The sequence below is a fragment of the Schistocerca gregaria genome, chromosome 5, assembly GCF_023897955.1.
Source record: "Schistocerca gregaria isolate iqSchGreg1 chromosome 5, iqSchGreg1.2, whole genome shotgun sequence".
In the NCBI taxonomy this organism is placed as follows: Eukaryota; Metazoa; Arthropoda; class Insecta; order Orthoptera; family Acrididae; genus Schistocerca; species Schistocerca gregaria.
In genome coordinates, this window is record NC_064924.1 from 672,315,194 (window position 1) to 672,337,501 (window position 22,308).

General features: G+C 44.2%; 1 protein-coding gene across 1 annotated transcript in view; it reads right to left on the reverse strand.

Moving 5' to 3' along the window:
- LOC126272090 (laminin subunit alpha-1) overlaps positions 1-22,308 on the reverse strand; it is a 1,228,077-nt gene that overhangs the window by 865,757 nt on the left and 340,012 nt on the right. The window lies entirely within an intron of this gene.

Genomic DNA, 22,308 nt, shown 5'->3' on the forward strand with positions numbered 1-22,308 from the left:
CGACTGGATTAGTTCGGGCGTTAAATGCTGGGTAGCAGGTGAGTTCATGCCTGTCCGAGGCAGAGAGGAATTCTATTGCCTGCCGGAGTCGCAGCCACGCACGGGACCGACAACAGCAAGTCACAGGCGAGACGAGCGACGTGAACAGATCCGCTCCGTTTGTTTACGTTCTCGCCGGCTCCACAGGTTCTGTTTGTTTGGACCGCACCTCCCTCCGGCAGTTTATTAACGCGCCTTGCCAGGCAACATCAGTATCCACGCCTTTAACCGTGTTTGTTATTCGGCAGCACGTGGCTTGTTAGGGACTCGAGGCCAACTCGCCTTATTTATTCTGATGGCGGCACATGTCTACCAGTCAATTGGGGCTGCCAGAGCGAGACTGCACGCAGAATATGATGACAATAATGACGTATGTATTTTAGCACTCAGTATCAGGAGATATTTCAGATTCTGGAACATACGACAATCATTGAAAGATGTGATTTTCTCCTCCCACTCCATAGTTTGCACATCTTTATTGGTTTAATCTTTGTTCAGTCTTAAGATTAGGTTAGTGGATGGGATTATTAATGAAGACATACGAAATCCAATTTGTGTGTGTGTGTGGGGGGGGGGGGGGGGGGGAGTGGGGGAGGGGGAGAGAAAAGTATGGCACAACTTGATGAAAAGAAGGGATCTGTGGAAACGGCCATTCTGACGCATCAGGGAATGGTCAGTTCAATAATGATAGGGAGTGTGTGTGGGTAAAAACTGTAGAGGGAAGCCAAAGTTCGAACACAGTAAATGAATATACATTGCAGTAAGTTGTCTCCACAGGAGAGAATACCGAGCGAAGCTGCATCAAGCCAGTCTTCGAACTTAAGAACAGAAGAATGAGAACAACAACAACAACGTTCTCAAGGTATGGAAATAATCGTGACTGTTTCGTGCCGAATACAAGATTTCTGGTACAATTTGTTTAGTAATATCTCCATTTTGATAGATCCATGCCGACAGTAAATTCCTCTACTACACTGACCGTTAACTTTACCTTTGTAGTTACTTACCTGACCCTAGACGACCCCAGCTGAGTGAGTTCTCATAGGCGCGCACAGAGTTGTACTGCAGTTGCGCTGCATCGCCTAGCGTCTATTCTAAGTGACTACGTCTCGCTCTATAAATTATTGCTATGATTCTAGGAAGAATGGCATTTAAGCTCTATCGGTTCGGGGAAGTTAGGGCCTTTCAGATTTTAGTACGGGTAATTTATGTGGCTTAGTTGACACACACACACACACACACACACACACACACACACACACACACACACACAGAGAGAGAGAGAGAGAGAGAGAGAGAGAGAGAGAGACTCCGTTATCTCAGCCCGTGTGAGCCGTGATTGTCACGTGGTTAGCACACCACTAGCTCAGCCGTCAATATCAGTGTTCAACACAGAACCAGTAGTTCCCGTTCAAACAGCTCCTAAACTGATTGAGTGGACCTTATTTCCGTTTTTTCACTAACGGGAAACTCCGTAAAAGTAATGTGCTTCTGATCTGGATCTTTCGTGCAGCAACCAGATTCTCCTACAGTTCAAAAATGTTCTAATGTGTGTGAATTCCTAAGGGACCAAACTGCTGAGGTCATACTTACACACTACTTAAACTAACTTATGCTAAAAACAACACACACACACACACACACACACACACACACAGACACACACACACACCCATGCCCGAGGGAGGACTCGAATCTCCGGTGGGAGGGACCTCGCAATCCGTGACATGGCGCCTCAAACTACGCGGTCTCCTACAATTATGCGACGGTGACAGACGTAACATTTTTGAACTGTATATTACTTTGTTCAGAATTTTTCTGAGGCGATTTTTTTTTACAGATCTGATGATTGTTGTTACACAGAACTGAAACTAGGCATTACGTTTTAATTGTCTAACGTAAATTATGGTCTAAATAATAAAGGCTTTATGTATATTTTTTCTAATTTAAATGAATTACGTTAAGATCGCTTTCTCTTTTCCTGATAATGTTAGGCCTCACAAAATAGAATAGGTATTTCACAAGAGATCAGCACTCTGAACTGTTTGCTTAGCGAAGTGTTGTTGATGTCGTCACAATTGCAGCTCACCTGATGAGAATACCTGTCGTAATGGAACAAGTAATCGTATTGCTGTCTCATGAATCTGATTCCCTGTTCCTCCTCCTCCAAACAAAAGACTCCACTAGAAAGAAGTTAATAGCTCAAGTAGAAGATCACTGCGTTTCAAAATTCTCGGCAGCGGACGGTTCTCCCGAGGCAATTATTTACGGCTTGATTACCGAGAACCGGCGCTACAACGATTGTTGTTTAAAACTCAATTATATCCGAAGGAAGCGCCCTCTATTGTTTCCTAAGGCAAATGGTCTGCGAAATAGTGGAATAACAAAAAAGGGGAGCATTCTTGAAGTATCCTTTTAAAAGCTGCGATACTCCGGCTCGCTATCTTTAAAATAAAGGGCCGCAGTGGAGAGCGAGCACTCAAGGCAGAGGGCTGACGGAGATAAGGGCGACCAACACTCCGCGCCCTAGACATGAGCATGCGGCTGCACCAGGGAAACAGGCCGATCTAGCAATGTGTCCTGGCACCCAATGTGGAATGACACTACACGTAACTGTACAGCGCAGACGTTGGTGGCTACGAAATCGAGGACTAGGGGAGAAAACGGCTGCTCATCTTCTGGAGGAACGAGTAAAGTCATTACAGACATACAGTGGTTGGACAAAAAATATGGAAATATCGCTAGAAGTGCATACTTGAACACCAGTGCAGATGCTAGCCGAGCCTGGAGCAAGGCGTTTGATACAGTTCCCCACAGTCGTTTAATGGACAAAGTAAGAGCATATGGACTTCAGACTAATTGTGTGATTGGATTGAAGAGTTCCTAGATAACAGCATGTCATTCTCGATGGAGAGAAGTCTTCCGAAGTAACAGTGATTTCAGGTGTGCCGCGGGGGAGTGTTGTAGGACCGTTGCTATTCACAATATATATAAATGACCTTGTGGATAACATCTGAGGTTCACTGAGGCTTTTTGCGAATAATGCTTTAGTATATCGACAGGTTCTAACAATGGAAAATTGTGCTGAAATGCAGGAGGATCTGCAGCGAGTTGACGGATGGTGCGGGGAATGGCAATTTAATCTCAATGTAGACAAGTGTAATGTGCTGCGAATACATAGAAAGATAGATCCCTTATCATTTAACTACAAAATAGCAGGTCAACAACTGGAAGCAGTTAATTCCATAAATTATCTGGGAATAGGCATTAGGAGTGATTTAAAGTGGAATCACCATATAAAATTAATAGTCGGTTAAGCAGATGCCAGACCGAGATTCATTGGAAGAATCCTAAGGAAATGCAATCCGAAAACAAAGGAAGTAGGTTACAGTACACTTGTTCGCCCACTGCTTGAATACTGTTCACCGGTGTGGGATCCGTACCAGATAGGGTTGACAGAAGAGATAGAGAAGATCCAACGGAGAGCAGCGCGTTTCGTTACAGGATCATTTAGTAACCGCGAAAGCGTTACGGAGATGGTAGATAAACTCCGGTGGAAGACTCTACAAGAGAGACACTCAGTAGCTCGGTACGGGCTTTTGTTGAAGTTTCGAGAACTTACCTTCACCGAGGAGTGAAGCAGTATATTGCTCTCTCCTACATATATTTCGCGAAGAGACCATGAGGATAAAATCAGAGATATCAGAGCCCACACAGAGGCATACCTACAATCTTTCTTTCCATGAACAATACGAGACTGGAATAGAAGGGAGAAGCGATAGAGGTACTCAGGGTACCCTCCGCCACACACCATCAGATGGCTTGCGGAGTATGGATGTAGATGCAGATGGTGCTATTGAGTCCGACCACTAACGGCGCCTGTGCAACGCCCTCAATACATTGCAAGTGTCAGTCTGCTTCAGGGCAGTGTTCTGTGTGGCTATGAGGACATTATGTCGGAGCTAAGTGTATTCGAATATGAGCAAACTGTTGGCACCCGTATGGTGCGTGTTTCAGTAACCAAGGAAGCCGATGTGTTTGGTGTTTCAAGAGGTACCTTTTCGAAGATTTATGCTGCATACAGGGAAAGCGGGATAACAACATCCGCTAAGTCACAGCGCCGACGTGTGTTTGTGTGTGTGTGTGTGTGTGTGTGTGTGTGTGTGTGTGTGTGTGTGCAGTCATTGTGATATTCGGGCACTGAAGAGGATTGTGACGAAAAATAAGTGGACAACAGCTGCGAAAGTCACTGCAGAGCTTAATGTCGTACTCGGGAACCCTTTCAGCATCAAAACAATACGAAGTGAGCTCCATAAGTTCTGAGTATCAGCGGAGACAGCTCATAAATGGCAGAGTTTAATTAGTAATATAAATAAGTGGTGAGATAATGACTGGTTGCTGTTTTTTTCTAATTTTAATATCATTATGATACCATATTATTTTGTCTCAGAATGCTGTTCTTGCTTCAATGTGTCGTTACTGACAAGACTCCAAACTTTCCGCGCCAATTCCTCTCCCTCCCTCTCCGTCTCTCTCTCTGTCGCAGAGCGCCATTATCCTCCCAAAGCGTTGTTACTTACAGACTTCAAACTTTACGCCCCTTCTCTCTTCTCTCTCTCTCTCTGACACTGGTCGTTTTTCGTGTGTTTCTTCCTCGCTACTAATACATTTTGAGAGTATTAGCCTTAACGGCTTCTTTCGTTACGTTGTTGGGAGCAAATGGATACTCTGTCTGAAAAGTTTTCTAAAACGTTACAAGAAATAAACGTCATTGTCTTCCAAAGTGTCGTACGCCAATCTGTAAAAACGGAACCCTTAGAGGATCGCTTTTAACCGTCTGTCTATCTGTCTGTTAAGAGCCCTTATCCTGTGGAAGTTCACATTTATGTCACATACATTATGTGCTATGTGATCAAAAGAATCCGAACAGCTGGCTGAAAATGACTTAAAAGTTCGTGGCGCCTTCCATCGGTAATGCTCGAATTCAATATGATGTTGGCACTTCCTTACCCTTGACGACATTTTCCACTCTCGCAAGCATACGCTCAATCAGGTGCTAAAGGTTTCCTGGGGAATGGCAGCCCATTCTTCACGGAATGCTGCGCTGAGAAGAGGTATCGATGTCGGTCGGTGTGGCCTGGCACGAAATCGGCGTTCCAAAACATCCCAAAGGTGTTCTGTAGGATTCAGGTCAGGAGTCTGTGCAGGTGAGTCCATTACAGGGATGTTACTGTCGTGTACCCACTCCGCCACAGGCCTTGCTTTATGAGCAGGTGCTCGATCGTGTTGAAAGATGGAATCGCCATCCCCGAATTGCTCTTCAACAGTGGGAAGCAAGAAGGTGTTTAAAACATCAATGTAGGCCTATGCTGTGATAGTGCCACAACAAGGGGTTCAAGCCCCCTCCATGAAAAATACGACCGCACCACAACACCACCACATCCGAATTTTACTGTTGGCACTACACGCGCTGGCAGATGACGTTCGGCGGGCATTCGCCATGCCGACACCGTGCCATCGGATCGCCACTCTGTCTACCGTGATTCGTCATTCGAGACACTGTTGAATCGTCCAATGTTTATGCTCCTTACACCTAGCGAGGCGTCGTTTGGCATTTATCGGCGTGATGTGAGGCTTATGAGCAGCCGCTCGACCATGAAACCCAACTTGTCTCGCCTTCCGACTAACTTTCATAATACTTGCAGTGGATCCTGATGCAGTTTGGAATTCCTGTATAATGATCTGGGTAGATGTCCGCCTATTACACATTACGATCTTCTTCCACTATCGGCGGCCTCCAGTCAACAGACGAGGTCGTCCTGTACGCTTTTGTACTGTACGTGTCCCTTCACGTTTCCACTTCACTGTCACATCGGAAACAGTGGACCTAGGGATGTTAAGGAGTGTGGAAATCTGGCGTACGGACCTATGACACAAGTGACACAGAATCACCTGGCGACATTCTAAGTCCGTGTTTTCTGCGGAACTCCCTACTGTGCTCTCTCACGATGTCGAATGACTACTGAGGTCGCTGATATGGAGTGTATGGGAGTAGGTGGCAGCACAATGCACCTAATATGAAAAACTTATGTTTTTGGGGATGTCTCAATACTTTTGATCACATAGCGTGTTACAGTTTATGGTGCTATGGCGGTGAAAAACTGTTAAGCTTCTAAGTCAATTTAATTAAATGATACGACCATTTATGTCACATATTTCGTTTCTTGAAAATTCACTCGACAAAACCCATAGAGTACTTTCCGTAGACACAGAATCATGAAATGTTGCAAGAAGCAAGTTTGACAGTGCAAGTAAAGGAAAAAATTCTAAGAATAGTTAATTTATAATTATATATCTCGAAAAGATATTTTTGTCATTTTTTATACGTCTGTCTGTTTGTCTGTTAAGGCCTTTTTTCTTTGGAACAGGTGGGCATATCAAAACCATGCATAACTGCTACAAATCCCCTTAACAGGAAAACGTGGTGCCGAACCCATAAGACCTAGACTACGGAGCAATGGAAGTGCGTCATTTGGTCGGATTAGTCTTGCTTTACAATGTTTCCAACTTCTGGCATTGTTTACATCCCAAGAGTGAAACATGGCAGCGTTTCGGCGATCTTATTATTCTATCGGCTCCATTATTATTCTGCAAGGCGCGTTACTGCCAAGGATTATGTGACCATTTTGGCAGATCAGGTACATCCCACGGTACAGTGTTTTTTCTCCAGTGGTGATGCTGTGCACCTCTCCTCACAGATCACATTATCCAGGTCTGGTTTTGTGAACACGAGGATGAATTGTCGCATCTACTCTGTCCACCACAGTACCATATCTCAATATTATCGAGCCTTCTTGATCTACTTTGGAGAGAAGAGTGCGGGATGGCTATCCACCTACATCACCGTTACCTGGAATTCGCCACTATTTTTCAGGAAGAATTTTGTAAGATTCGCTTGAAAACCACGCAGGGCCTGTATTTATCCGTTTTGTGACGACTAGAGGCTGTTTTGAAAGCCAACGATTTTCCTACACCGTATTAGACACGGAAATGCGTTGTGTTTACGCTGTTTCCATGTTTTCGTCCACCCCTTGTAGGCTTCCCATCGCTTCATGACTTCGGTGAAAGCCAAGACTGGTTAGACGATAACCTGCTATTTTCTCCCTCAATCGTGGTGGATCCAATCGCTTGTCCTTTTCTGATAACTGCGTCGAGGGGACGTTCTCTTCTATATTCTTTCGGTAATTCGTACTATAGTTCAGATGAATCGCCAGAATGTGCCACTCGGCAGTGCGTGTGGAATGTAATGTACTGGTACTGAAAAGTAGCCGAATGGCCTGAATTTCGTTCCGTCTGATTTGATGCAGCCCACAAGTAACTGTCTTGCAGGTCCTCTAGTCTCGTCTCGGTACGTTACTACACTAAACTGTTACACTGACCCCTAGAAAACTCTGCTCTGTATGGCAACAACTTCAGATGTAGACTAATACCACGACACTACATGCATCGGGGGCAACTGAGACAGTCCTCAACCCTTGTAAACTCAAATTTGTTACAATAAGTGACTTTTCTAAAGGGTTATCATCTCATTAGTACGTGTCACAAATAATGACATAGAATCTAACGTATCAGTCATTCGTCTCTACAAGTTTTTGCAGACATCGGTTAACCGTCGTTCGCTTAGCGAGTGCTTTTGCATGAACTGATCGATGAACTAACCGGTTAGAAATATGATGGTGATAAACAACGTCAAGCACTTTGTCGTTACCTCACCATCAACAACGTATCACTATAATTTAACTATACTCACGATGGCACGCTGACAGTCCGAAAAACACTTGTTATCTAACACGAAGTATCTTTAAAAAATGAAAGTTATTCATGTATTGTAAGACTCCATCAAAGCGCTAATTGTCATGGCTGACTAGTTTTAAAGGGAGGTGATATAACACATTTTTAGTCAGTATCGGTTAGCAAATCTAAACTTGAAATTACATGAAAAAAATTTTTGTACTGTACTGGGACGGCTATCCATCAAATAATGTCAGTGTTAACTAACTATGAAAGATGTTAAATTCAATTTAATTTCGAAGTAAAGAACTTAAAATGACGTGATATATGTGTTGAACGGTGATTTGAACACAGCACCTAATCCGATTGTTATGTAAGCACAAACAAATACCTGATATCGAATTTTCTCAGCAGTAGCAAGATGTTCGAAACTGCACTGATGAAAAAATGAATAACGTCTGCCTTTCCGTGATTTGAACCCGGCGCCTATCGCCGTGGTTTTCTAGCCATTAACGGACGTTAAATACAGGTTTGTTTCTCCAGCAGCGAGATGTCGTGCTTGAACTAGAAATGACGTGACAAAAAATAAGATGAATGATGGGAACAGAACCCCGCACATATCGTCGTTGACTACACACGCGGACATTAATTATCGAATCCTTTCTCACCAGCAGCTGGGAGTGGCGTGTTTGAACCTGAAATTACGTGACGAAAAGATCTGTTTCTCACTGGGAGTCCAAACCGTCACATACTGTTATTAACAATAAATTTAGAGACTTCAAAAATTTCCACCAACAATTGGACGTGCTGATGTTAAAGCTTGAAAGGACGTTATGAAAATTTTTGTGTCGAACTAGAATTCTAACCCTGACACGCGCCTTACTTGGAGACCTCGAGGATTTTAGAATCTCGAACAAACAACAATTTGATAGCGCTAAGTCGTCGACGATCAAATCCCCCGAAAGGGTAGATCCAAGTTCGAATCTCAAATCAGAAGCAATGTATTCAACACCTCAGGCTGAAATAAATGAAAGAAAAGAGCCCTCTGCCATTACATATCGTTTGGTTCTGTAACTAAAATAAAAATGCTAATGTCAGAAAGGTTACTGATGACCTCAGTCGTGGCCCAGCCTAACCTGTACTGGTTAGGGAAGGGACACCACGTTTAATGTGAGTCTGGAACCACCGTGGAATCGTATGTTCTTCGTTTGGTGTAACGAGGAGTAAATAACATAACTAGTGCCTATTAAAAACCTTCGCCTCAAGTGGGAATCGAACCCTGACGCTATTTACACCAACCTAGCATCAAGGCCCCAGATTTCTGAACCCCACATACGGCTGGTCCATGATTTTGTCGTAGCACAGATTCGTCTTGCCTTACTGGAATCGATAGCAGACTCTTCACACACCCATTTCTTGCTCGATAGAATTGCCATTAGCCAGGAGTCTTAGCTATCAAATGCGTACTTTCAACTTGATTTTGTAGCCATTCAAGAACATCAAAACAGGCATCTTAAACGAAATTTATAGCAACTGTGTTTTCTTAGCAAGAAATGGGTGCTCTGGGTAGATTTCGTGGCCCCTGAACATCGAAAACGCTTTCGATACTGATATGTGTCACCAGGAAGTGACGACGTAGCAAGCTAAGGCCAGGAAAAGTCTTGACCCGCGGCTTAGAACGTTTCACAAAGCTATTTCCACTGTCCATACATTTGATACGTTTCTGAAAACGTACACCAGATCAAGTGCCCAGTTACTATCGTCTCTTCGTACATTTCATGAAATGACTTGATTACCTGTTTAGAAGATGGTGATGTGTTAAAAATTTCATTTCTTGCGTAGCTGATTTATAGGACACAAGAATTCTTTGTAAAGGGTTAAACAATTGCTCATGTTATCACAAGTGTTCGCGGAAAGATAGTGAAAATGTAGGAAAATAGACAGAGACTCTGTGTGAGGCAGTGGAATTTTTGTTTGCGCATCTTTCGCTCTATTTCAAAACAGACGAGGCTTACGTTTGAAACTCACCTCGTATTACGAAGAGGTGCCTCAGTCACTTGCTCTATGCAATGTTACACACGGAAAGACAACAGGTAGAACGTAATGTAGGCAGCGATGCAATTACTAAGAGAGTGTGCTGAAAAGAAAGGCATCCAAATTTTTTATGTGAAAAGTCTTAATAACGTTTGTTTTATTTAAAAACCTTTAACATTCTACCTCTATATTCTTCATGTCAACATGTTTGTATCCATCTGCCGATAAGGGGCTTCGAATAGCAGCGTGTAACATGGCACTGTGAAACGTACCTATGTCGGAGCGTTATAAACAGCGTGCTGTAATCGAGTTTCGAATCCCAAGAGGTCATCCACAACCCGGAGCACACTCTTCTTCAGCGTGATAATGCCGGACTACAAATAAGCACTGAGACATCTGCAACCATCTGGCGCGTTGGATTGTCATCGATTATCGCCCATACCAGTCGCGACTTACATCCCACCTCCCAGATGTCAGACACACTGATCGGTACCTATCGATGAATGCCGATATAGTATTAACCAAAACAGCGGTAATTAAAAGTAACGCCAGAACTACGGACCGCAGCAAAACATACGCAGTTCTGGTGTTACTTTTAATTACCGGTATTTTGGTTGATACTGTATCGACATAAATCAATCGGTACCGATCTGAGTGTATGACATCTGCTGGTTTGGGTGTTAGCACCATTTGATTTTCATCTGTTTCCAAAACTTAAAGAACACCTACGAGGACTTAACTTCGATAGTGATGAATTAGTGCAAGCAGAGGCTCCGTCAACGAAGTCATAATTCTGCAGCGACGGCATTAACGAAGTGGTCTCTCGTTGGGAGAAATATGTTCAACGCCGCGATGACTATTTTACGTAATAAATATGTAGATACGAAGAATAAAGATGAGGATGTTAATAATGTTGTTTTATTTAAAAAGCTATATGAGTTTTCACATAAAAAAACTACGAGGCATTACTTTTCAGCATGCCCTCGCATTTTCTTTGCCAAAATACTTGGCTATGAGTACTATGCGACTTAACTTCTGAGGTCATTAGTCGCCTAGAACTCAGAACTAATCAAACCCAACTAACCTAAGGACACCACACACATCCATGCCCGAGGCAGGGCTCGAACCTGCGACCGCAGCGGTCGCACGGCTCCAGACTGTAGCGCCTAGAACCGCATGGCCACTCCGGCCGGCGGCCAAAATACGATTGTAAGATTAATCACTAATCAAATTTATATTCCGCATGAAAATTATTTATAGCTTCAACGGCAGTTGTTATTGATTTTCTATTTTTTATTCTATGGCTTTCATTGAAGCGTTCTAGTCTAGTCTATGTTTATAAAAGTGTTGTTATTCAATAACACAATACAGTTTAATAATAATTTAATAGTACAGTACTTGTACAAGGCTATGCTCGAGAATTATGACGTTCTTGGAAAATGAACATCTACGCTACAAAAATCAACATGGATTCCGCAAACAGAGATCATGCGAAACTCAGCTCGCTCTGTTCCTCCATGTCAGCGCAGTGGACACCGGTGCTCAGCCTGATGCCGTGTAAGGCATTTCACACTGTCCCACATTGCTGTTTAATGAAAAAAAAAAAAAAATGCGAGCGTACGGAGTATCGGAGCAGACCTGCCATTGGATTCAAGACTTTCTTGCAGAAAGAACTCAACACGTCGCTCTTAACGGAACTAAATCGACAAATGTGAAGGTAATATCCGGAGTGCCACAGGGAAGTGTGTTCACAATAGATATAAATGACCTAGTAGAAAGCGTCGGTTGCTATTTAAGGCTATTTGCAGATGATGCAGTTGTTTATACAAAAGTAGCAACGCCAGAAGGTAGTAAGAATTTGCAGAACGTCCTGCAGAGAATTGATGAATGGTGCAGGCCCTGAACGTAAATAAATGCAAAATATTGCGCATACATAGGAAAAGAAATTCACTACTGACAGCTTCACTATTGATGGCAAAGAGCTGGAGATAGCGTCTGCCGTAAAATATCTAGGCGTAACTATCCAGAGCGACCTTAAGTGGAATGACCATATAAAACAGTTAGTGGGAAAAGCAGACACCAGGCTCAGATTCAACGGAAGAATATTAAGGAAATATAACTCATCCACGAAAGAAGTGCCTTATAAGGCGCTTATTCGCCGATTCTTGAGTGCTTTTCATCTATTTGGGATCCCTATCAGGTAGGACTGGTAGGGGAGATAGAGAAGATCCAACGAAGAGCGACACGATTCGTCACGGGATCGTTCACGTGACGAGAGAGCGTTACGGAATTGCTAAACAAACTCCTCTGGCAGATGCTACAAGAGAGGCGTTGTGCATCTCGGAGAGATTTACTACTGAAATTTTGGGACAACACTTTTCAGGGGGAGTCAGATAATGTATATCTTGCGTATTGATGTTTAGCGACAGTCATTCTTCCCACAAACTATTCGCGAGTGGAACAGGGTTGGAGGGTAAGATAGTGGCACCATTAGCTGGTTGCAGAGTATGATGTAGATGCAGATGTTTATTATTATACAAGGATATACTATTATATGAAGTTTTTTTGCTCTTCTGTTTTCCCAATACTTCTTCACTCTTTCAGATATTTTCTTTGTTTCTTCGTCTGTAATCACTCTTCCTGTAGTACTTTTTATTAAACTTCCTTTGTAGTCTGGTCTGAATGTCTTGCAGTATTCTTGCTTTCCCTGTTTTGTTTTTTAGACCGTCTACTGTAATTTGGAGTTATCATGTATCTTCCTTAATGTCTTTGATCTATTTAATGCTGACTTACTGTTCGAAAATTTTCAATTATTCCCTTACTAATTCTATTTTCTGGTGTTCTCGCCAGGTGTACAAAGAATAAGATACATTTATTCCCGATCGTCTCGTTATTGATTCCATTTCCTTGTATTATGTTGCATTTGAAGCTATTCTCCGCCGCTCATTTTCCCGACATTGTTTATTTATGCATGTCGTAATTATTCTTCCTTCTGTCTTTGGCATTTTGTCGATTAGTGGTGTACCAGTTGTTATGAAAATGGTTTCAGCTGCGTATGTTTTTTCTGATTCTGTAACTGTTTTATAATGTTTTAATTTAGTATCTATGAATAGACTTTTTTCTTGTTATCATGTTTTATTGCGAAGCTTGTAAGAGGATTCTTAAGAGCAGAAATAAAGCTCGGCGAGACGGGAAGTGGAGAAAGCTAGCTCGCAGAAGATCGTTCACCCGCGTTGCGGCAAGTGCAGCCGCGCGACAGGAGCGCATGTCCGCCGCTAATTGGCAGCCAATTACAGGCGAGCAGCGGCTGTGCAGGCGCAGGCGCAGGCGGCGCTGTGGCAATCTGCAACGCGGGAAGCTCGCCTCACTAGCAGGCTACATGCAGTCTGTTTTATATGACTCGAGAAATAACTGCAATCTGTCACAGTTTTTCAGTCAACGACTGGCTGCAGCGAAGCTAGACTCGTGTGCAGGACTAAAGGACAAAAGTAAGTTTTTCTTGATTTGTCGGTGCCAAGAAACATAGCTGGGTGACACTCGGACCATACATGAAAAGTAATGCTTCAGTATACTATAGGCGGCAGCTGAAAGAAGTACGTAGTAAGACGAACAGAAATAACACTTGTATTCAAAGACAATAACTAGAGTGAGATCAGCGAGCATTACGATGGTCGCCTGCACATTACAAATGGCGGTACATGGTTCCTAATAGGGTGCGTGATGATCACGGACAGAAATCCATGCTCTGCAACGAGCACCCATGCTCTCTCCGCAAGGTTGGTGCGGAGTTGTTGTGTTAGGGCGTTCCATTCCTTGAGCAGCGCGGCTGCATGTGTAGGGCTGCAGTACGTATCCACGTGCTGGGAAAGCGGCAGGCCAGTCCATAAGCCGAAGAGTTGCTGCGGTGTTCCATGTGGTCGCGCATTGTCGTGCTTGAAAATGAAGTCGACGCCGAAAAGATGCACATAGGGAAGGAGTATAGTGTCACTGGCGAATGTACCATGTTCAAAGATTTGAAAACCAATACGCCAATGTAACATTGTGGCTTCCCACCCCATAGCACGTGGACAACCAAAACGATCGTGTTTGACAATGTTCTTGGGTCCATTACGTGTTCACATTTCCCGCAATATGAGGCTACGTCCAGCGTTATCGAACATGTTAAAAAATGGTTCAAATGGATCTAAGCACTATGGGACTTAACACCCGAATTCATCAGTCCCCGAGACTTAAAACTACTTAAACCTAACCAACCGAAGGACGGCAAGGAAAGCGTTTCTGAAGAAGAGAAATTTGTTAACATCGAGTCGTTTCTGAAAGTATTTGTATGGAGTATAGCCATGTATGGAAGTGAAACATGGACGATAAATAGTTTGGACAAGAAGAGAATAGAAGCTTTCGAAATGTGGTGCTACAGAAGAATGCTGAAGATTAGATGGGTAGGTCACATAACTAATGATTAGGAGGTATTGAAGAGAATTGGGGAGAAGAGGAGTTTGTGGCACAACTTGAGAAGAAGAAGGGACCGGTTGGTAGGACATGTTCTGAGGCATCAAGGGATCACACATTTAGCATTGGAGGGCAACGTGGAAGCTAAAAATCGTAGAGGGAGACCAAGAGATAAATACACTAAGCAGATTCAGAAGGATGTAGGTTGCAGTAAGTACTGGGAGATGAAGAAGCTTGCACAGGATAGAGTAGCATGGAGAGCTGCATCAAACCAGTCTCAGGACTGAAGACAACAACAACCTAAGGACATCACACAGCGTAGCAGCAGCGCGGTTCCGGACTGAAGCACCTAGAACCGCTGGTCCACAGCGGCCGGCTGAACATGTTCTTGTGACCACTTCTCACCACATCACAGTGCGCCCAGTATTTTCGGACAGGCCTGGGCCTGGCCCCACCGTCTGATGGCAGCGAGGATTTCTCGTACAAATTACATTTTTTTCCCCTTGTAATATAACAGAGTATTCCTCATTTCCTTCTTAACAATAGGTTCTACATTATATACAAAGTCTTTACACTTTACTTAGTTGGGGAATCGTTTTACTTTACATATTACAACATGGCTCATTTTCAGCTTGTCACATATCAGTGATGCATACCCCCATGCTGTAATGTTTAAAGTAAAATATTTAGTCACATAGCTGTATAAAGTAGAAGCTTCTGTAATCACGAAAGTCATAAATATTCCGTTATATTATAGACCAAATGAGCAAAACTTTTGCGCCGACGCTGACAGATCCGTAACTACTTCCATTGACACAATCATTCATTGAAAAGCCTCTGGTTCTGTGCTCTCCTTACGGCATCACGTGCCTACAATGCCACCAAGTTGCATTAGGTGTCGCGGTGGCCGGCGTTCATCAGTATAGATAGTCTTACTTCCGTCACTCCACGCGCTAACTTAATAGGATAAAAAAGCGGTACGAATAGTGCCAAGGATCCTCTACCACACACTCTACAACGAGTTAAGAAGTTTGCGTGTCTCTAGAAGTAGAGAGAAGAAGAGAAGTAGCCGGCCGGGGTAGCCGAGCGGTTCTAGGCGCTTCAGTCTGTAACTGCGTGATCGCAACGGTCGCAGGTTCGAATCCTGCCTCGGGCATGGATGTGTGATGTCCTTAGGTTAGTTAGGTTTAAGTAGTTCTAAGTTCTAGGGGACTGGTGACCTCAGAAGTTAAGTCCCATAGTGCTCAGAGCCATTTGAACCATTTAGAAGAGAAGTAGGACGGCAGCACGACAGCCACTGAAAGTTCGCTTTGGTCGTGGAGCCATGTACGGATGTCCTAAAATCTTATGGCGATAGACATACAAGTCTGGCATAAACTGCTATTTGTTCAGGCTTATTCGGTAGTCGAGAGATTAAAAAGAAAGTGATCAGATAACAAACTGGAGATAAGATATAATAATGCATGTGCAATGGAGGTGGATGAGACCTGCAGCCAGGCGAATCGATGGCAGACGTGCGCAGAGGTACGACACTGGGCTAGCATTCTCTGCCTATCCAGATGTAGATTTTCCTAGATGCCTCTGAATCGCTGTACGTGAATGACGGAATGGTTCCTTTTAAACGGTGGGACTGATAATGTTCGCCGAACCGAGCTATTGCGTCTTCCCCAGGTCGTAAAAACCCCTTTCGTAGTTCTTTTTTTACCACTATTTGCTGTATTACAAGAGACGTGGAAGAACGAGACAAATAGCTAATGGAAGATGACTTCATAATTGTGCTGGCGTAAGCTGTTGCCAGCACACCGGCTGGCAAAAATAAAACTGAAGATCGATTAGTAGGCGCTGGATCCGGCACCCCTATCTCGAGAGAGGCCAGAGACACGCCCACAAGCAACATGCCGCCAACGCCCTCTCGACAGCAAGTATTTAGGTCGCCGCCGCGGGGCCTCACTTACTCAATCATCCAGCTTGGCGTCTGTCAGTTTACTCACAGAGCCGGTCTAGTTCGTCACAGGCTACGACAGTACATAGCGACCAGTTAAGTGTACTATACTGTGACTATTACTAATGAGCTTGTACCACAAACATGGACTCTATCCAAGTTAAGTAAATGTTCCAGTTACAGTAAACAAAGAACCGTATTAATCCACGTGTGGACTTGACTTGTAGAAAGAGGATACTGGCCACGCATAACAACATCCTCTGCCTTGCTGTATATGAGTCGGATTAACGCTTTTAGGTAAAGACAGTAACGCGTGATAATATTAAGGGCCATTCATACAATTTCCAATGAAACATTGTAGAAATTTGACATAACGAAATGTACAACAGTTGCGTTACTATCGAGGTTGCACGGGGGAGTTTCGTAACATAATGACCACTGTAGATCCCTCGCTAATGATGCCTATATCGATGGAACGTTAAGTACAATGTTGGTTCTTTCTCGTCAGGGGTAGCGAAGCAGAGGCCAGCTGATGAGGTAGTTGACCGAGCCGGCGTCAGTTTGCAGGCCCCGCCCTGCGACGGCTGAGAGCTGCGGGCAGTAAGTAGGCGAGCGAGTCGGAACGGTCCGCCTCAGGGCCTCCGATCAGCCGGCGTGGAGTGCGCCGGCTCCCCGGGCGTGCCCCGCCTGGCCCCTGAGCTGATTAAGCGGTCCCGGCGGCCACCGCGGATCCGAGCTGTTGACTCACGGGGAAACACTTGCGGCCAGAGCTGGCGGCCGTCCAAGGGGCGAGGCGCGCCGGGCCGTCTGCTGCGGCGCCGCCGCTCACGTGTCCCGGGGAAGCAGCTGCCGACGTGTAAGAACTAGCTCCCACACAACAGCGAAAACAATAGGCCTGCAAACTAGGCGACGGCCTATCCGTAACGCGAGAGTGGTCATCCATAAGAAGCACTGCCTATGAATCGACTGCTACTTTGAAAGTCCTTGATTGCGTGAACAATCTCTAGTAATACGACTTTGTGTTTATGGGTTCAATATGGAAAAGTCAAAGTGTTGTCCTACACCTCGCCTGCCCACAGCTTTTGCCAACAAGTGTAAGGCGATGTAGGTGATGCCTTGCAAGGCCTGACTCGAACCTACTTGCAGGCGTGACTTTGAATACTGTTTAATCGAAGCTGGGGGAGGGGGGGGGGGGGGGAGGAGGAGGAGGTGCACACGCCCCACACCATTACAGAGCCTCCACCAGCTTTCACAGTCCCCAGCTCACATGCAGGGACCATCGATTCATGAGGCTGTCTCCACACCCGTACACGTCCGTCTCCTCGGTACAATTTGAAACGAGACTCGTCTGACCAGCCAGTATGTTTCCAGTCATCGACAGTCGAATGTCGGTGTTGACGGGCCCAGGCTAGGCGTAAAGCTTTGTGTCGTGCAGTCATCAAGGTTACACGAGTAGACCCTCGGCTCCGAAAGCCCATGCCGATTATGTCTCGTTGAATGGTTCGCACGCTGACACTTCCTGATGGTGCAGCACTGAATTCTGAAGCAATCACTTCAATCGTCGTTAGTCCCGTCCTTGTAGGATTTTTTTTTTTTCCGGCAGCAGCGATTTCGGAGATTTGATGTTTTGCCGAGTTCCTTATATTCTCGGTACACTCGTGAAATGGTTGTGCGCTACCTCGGAGATGCTGTGTCCCATCGCTGGTGCGCCGACTACAACATCACGTTAAAACTCAATTAAATCCTGACAACTTGCCACTGTAGCAGCAGTAACCGATCTAGCAACTGAGGCAAATACACATATAGGCCCTGCCGACGGTAGTGCCGTATTCTGCCTGTTTACATATCTCTGTATTTGAATATGCATGCCTATACCAGTTTCTTTGACGCTTCAGTGTATTTGATGCAAATAATTTTCATATTTCTCGGATGAAGAACAGGAAGAAAATCATTTGGCAAATTTCCATTCCAGTCATTCGATGTTAAAAAAAAGATGGTTTGCAGGACTCTGCTAAACTTGTAACGCAATTGGCGATTTACTTCAGTCTCAGTTGTTAGCTTTATTTCATTTCAAGGAGCATCATCAGTTACGAGTAAAGGCTATGTTTGTCTTGTTCATAGGCTTAATTTCGCTTCTGTAGTAACCAGAAGCGGACACGATGACGAGACACTGACTGACCGGTGGAGGGCATCGAAGGTGAGTCATCTAAAAACATGGAAAGACAACAATAGCGATGGACGGATACTGAAGACAAACATTGTAGGATGACAACTCCCTGAGACTAAACCAAAACGAGGGCCTAGACGCAGCGATGTCAGGAATCAAACGACGATGAATATAGAACCGACTTTACGAGAGCGCAGGCGGAGCACAACGTAAGCCCGGGCACGTTCGCCGCCGGCTATAGGCCTAGAGCGCGGCCGCGACCACCGGTAGGCTTGCGTGGGGGCGTGTTCGCGCGTAACGCCGAGAAAATCGACCACAAATATTTGGAGTCTAGCTCCATGAGCCGAGCAGTTCTAGGCGCTTCAGTCTGGAACCGTGCGATCGCTACGGTCGCAGATTCGAATCCTGCCTCCGGCGTGGATGTGTGTGATGCCCTTAGGTTAGCTAGGTTTAAGTAGTTTTATGTTGTAGGGGACTGATGACCTCAGATGTCAAGTCCCACAGTGCTCAGAGACATTTCTAGCTACATCAGTTCTGGCGGTCTCTCAAGCTCGCCAGGCCGGCATACCAGAGTTTGTTTTTTATTATAATTTACACAAACTCACTTTGCAGTAGCTGTTGCGACGGAGCCTTGAAACAGTGTGGTTTGTTAAACAAGCAATAGGCGACCAGAAAGGTCAATAGCTGAGGGAAATCCTCGTTGTGTTAGTTTGCGGTATCATAAGAGAAGAAATTTCACGTTTAGCTACATACTAGCAATTTCTCTTTTCGCTAGCTAACTATGATTTTTTTTAAAAATTAGTCACTGGATTGAAAAAATAAATAAAAATTATAGTTCCGTCTACATCGATGTAGATAAGGAAGTTCAGTACGTTAACATCATGGAAAACCTTCCCTTTTGCACACTAACATGGCCAAAATATCGCTTCGATATTGCTAACACTTTAGGAGACATGAGGTATGTTATTAACACTTCATTCTCATGCACGTTTGATTGGAATTGAATGCGCCACATAACCTCCATTTTCTGGAGACTGGAGACAGATAAAGACCTCCAAGCTAAATACCTATGCAGCAGCGTAAGGTGTAATACGCACAGAACGTAAAATCATAGCGACCTCTATTTTGCGAATTTCGCTCAGTGTCATACTGAGATGCCAATATCACAACGAGTGTGATGATTGGTGAGATGGTGGGCACTTCATCATCAAGCTGTAACGTAAAAATCAATTTCCTTAGTGAATAGTCTCTGTAAAATGGTGTAAGAAAGATTACAGAGTTTAGGGAACGCGGGTGACGTTCGGCTCGTAATGGGACTGCCGCACCTTGACCAGCGGATTCACTACATCCTCTGTGTGCACCCGGAGGCGCGTACAGCTGTGCTGGACAGCGCCGCTAGTCACCACTTAATTTCTGTTCTTGCACTGAGAGAGGCCCTTGTGGCCCTAATCTGCATAGGCTAAATAAACAGTAAAGAAATAAAATAAGTATTACATCTCAATCAACAACATGCTTGAAAATCCTTCGTTAAGCTTATGTCTATCGGCTCCCATGTGGTGTCATCAGTTTGTTTTTCGTACTGAATGTCAGTTACTTACTGTTTAGTTAGCTAAATGCCGTTTGGATGCCGAACGCCAAATCGGTATGCATGCGACAGCGTGCTTACCTAATATGTTCCAAGACGCCACGCACACAAGGGGATTTTCAGGTGCTCATACCTTGGGTTCTATTGGTACGCTCACGTGTTTAGATAGGGACCATTTGTATACCCAACAGAAGTAGTGTAACCATCCGGCAGTACAGGGTCAACTACGAATACTACATACTTCCTCCCGCTTAGGCAAATGGAACAAATCGGTTGGTTCTTTTCCCTACTGAGGTGTTTTATGGTGGGCTTGATGAGACTCATGGAGGCGCCATTAGTTCATGAGCAGTTCCTCAGAAAGCCCCACAGAAATCATTTTTTACTATATTTTCGCCGTCACCAGCAGACTAAAACCCACCCCGAGTGTTTAAAGACAGATATGCACAGCAAATGGTTCAAATTTTTACTGTGTGTAGCTAAGATCCCTGTCACAAACAAACGTGACATTTTTTCATGTCTTTATCCGTTTCTAGGATATAGAGGTTCAAATTTACCCTAGTTGTATACTTAAAATACTCACTTAAAATCAGTTGCGAGGCGAAAATCAGTTTATGAAGTGACGTAGCGTGGAATATTATGGGGTAAACTGTCTTCGTTATCATCTGGGAACCATATGGTGCAGTACTAAAACTCATGAAAAATTTTTTGCACGTAAAATCCGGTCCTAGGGTCAAAATTAGTTCTACAGTATTTTAATTTCGCGTAAGTAAACTAATTTACTGAGCAACACATTTATTTTCGTACGATTTACATAACGTGCTGCAACGGGGGAAAAAAGGAAACCAGCGGAAAAATGTTCCTACTGGAGCACAAAAAATGCGAAGATGTTCCTGTATGTTTAAAAGATTCTGACTAATAAGTGGGGTACCAACTGTCTCATTTTACCTTCCTCAAAACCATTACAAATTTTCCCAAAAATTGTTGCACGCAAACTTGTTCACGCATTTTTATGCTGAGAGAGAAGACAGTGACAGCGCAGAGAGACGGAAAAGTAATAAATACTGAAAGATACTAGACGGTGGTTGTGTTATGCGATGAGTGAAGGAGACAATGGCAGTCTGAGGGAATGAGAGGGACGCAATTGCAGTGGAACATAGTTGACAGTGACAGGACAGTAGGAAAAATGTGAAAGAGCCAGTGCGAGGACAAAGGTATAACAAAAAAGTGGAAGTGGATGAGTGCCAGTAATAATGAGAGTCGGAATATATGACAGTGACAGAAGAGAGAGATTGTGACAGAAGAAGAGCTGCAGTAGGAAGGAAGGAATACTATATTAGGAGCAACAGAGGCAAAGAGGGGTGTGAGGTCATCCACATGAGTGCTGAAAGGAATTCGTTGAAGTTCAGTTACACGATAAATCGTCAGTGTAATCTAAAAGCCGTAAATTCAACTAAATACCTAGGTATCACAATTAAGAAGAACTTAAATTGGAAGGAACACATAGCAAATGTTGTGGGGAAGGCTAACAAAAGACTGCGTTTTATTGGCAGTGCACTTAGAAAAGCCGGCCTGTGTGGTCGAGCGGTTCTAGGCGCTTCAGTCTGGAACCGCGCGACTGCTACGGTCGCAGGTTCGAACTCTGCCTCGGGCATGGATGTGCGTGATGTCCTCAGGTTAGTTAGGTTTTAGTAGTTCTAAGTTGTAGAGGACACATGACCTCAGATGTTAAGTCCCATAGTGCTCAGAGCCATTTGAACACTTAGAAAATGTAACAGATCTACTAAGGAGACTAAGTGCGTTCGTCCTCTTTTAGAATACTGCTGCACGGTGTGGAATCCTTACCAGATAGGACTGACGGAGTACATAGAAAAAGTTCAAAGGAGGGCAGCACGTTTTGTATTACCGCGAAATATGGGAGAAAGTGTCACAGAAATGATACAGGATTTGGGTTGGACATCATTAAAAGAAAGGCGTTTTGCGTTGCGACGGAATCTTGTCACGAAATTCCAATCACCAACTTTCTCCTCCGAATGCGAAAATATATTATTGACACCGACCTACATAGGGAGAAACGATCACCACTATAAAATAAGGGAAATCAGAGCTCGTACGGAAAGACATAGGTGTTAGTTCTTTCCGCGTACTATACGAGATTGGAATAATAAAGAATTATGAAGGTGGTTCGATGAACCCCCTGGCAGGCACTTGAATGTGATTTGTAGAGTATCCACGTAGATGAAGTTGTAGCGGCTCTGGTCTCGCAAACTGACATACGGCCGGGAGAGCCCCTTCATATCCTTA